Source organism: Octopus bimaculoides, chromosome 4, assembly GCF_001194135.2.
Source record: "Octopus bimaculoides isolate UCB-OBI-ISO-001 chromosome 4, ASM119413v2, whole genome shotgun sequence".
Taxonomy (NCBI): Eukaryota; Metazoa; Mollusca; class Cephalopoda; order Octopoda; family Octopodidae; genus Octopus; species Octopus bimaculoides.
The window spans coordinates 14,634,188-14,635,132 of NC_068984.1; the positions used below are offsets into that span (position 1 = coordinate 14,634,188).

At 44.4% G+C, this 945-nt stretch overlaps 1 long non-coding RNA gene across 1 annotated transcript in view; it reads left to right on the forward strand.

Moving 5' to 3' along the window:
- Window positions 1-945, forward strand: part of LOC106876349 (uncharacterized) — a 284,852-nt gene that overhangs the window by 154,544 nt on the left and 129,363 nt on the right. The window lies entirely within an intron of this gene.

Consider the following 945-nt stretch of genomic DNA (forward strand, 5'->3'; position numbering starts at 1 on the left):
ATATATATATATATATATATATATGCGACGGGCTTCTTTCAGTTTCCGTCCCCCAAATCTAGTCACAAAACCAGCCTGCTCGAGGCTATAGTAGAAGACACTTCCTCAAGGTGCCATGCAGTGGGACTGAACCCGGAACCATGTGGTTGGAAAACTAATTTCTTACCACACAGCTCCAGTGATGATGTTGATATACTCATCGAAAGATGTATAAAACGTTCTCTTAATTTAGCAAGTGGCACCGACGTAACACAGCGGAATAAGATCGCGCCCCTGAATAGGGTACAAAAGCAAAAAAACCCACCCCCCTACCTAGTGAGCTTGCACCTAATTTCTGTCTACCCTCTTCCGCTCACAGCTGTCGGGTAACTCTGCACCAATGTGAAACGATAATAATAATAATAGTAACTCTTTTAAAGGCACGAGGCCTGAAACTTGTGGGGAGGGGACTAGTCGATAATATCGACCAACCCCCTCCTCCCCCCAGTGTTCCACTGGTACCCAGTTTATTGACCCCGAGATGAGACGCAAAGTCGACGTCGACGGAATCTGAACTCGGCCACATGATTGTGACGCGAATATTTTAACTATTCCGATATACACTAATCTCTCGTCATATCGCGGTTCACCTATCGCGCTTCACCTATCGCGGGTTATTATTTAAGCTTACGTCGATTCCTCCGTGGTGTTGTCTTGCATTTATAATTAAATTAATGTATACAAATTATAAAATTATACAAAAATATATACAGGAGTGGTTTGTAGGTGCAGGTGTGACAGTGTGGCAAGTAGCTTGCTTACCAACCACATGGTTCCTGGTTCAGTCCCACTGCGTGGCACCTTGGGCAAGTGTCTTCTACTATAGCTTCGGGCCGACCAAAGCCTTGTGAGTTGATTCGGTAGACGGAAACTGCAAGAAGCCCGTCGTATATATGTATGTTTATA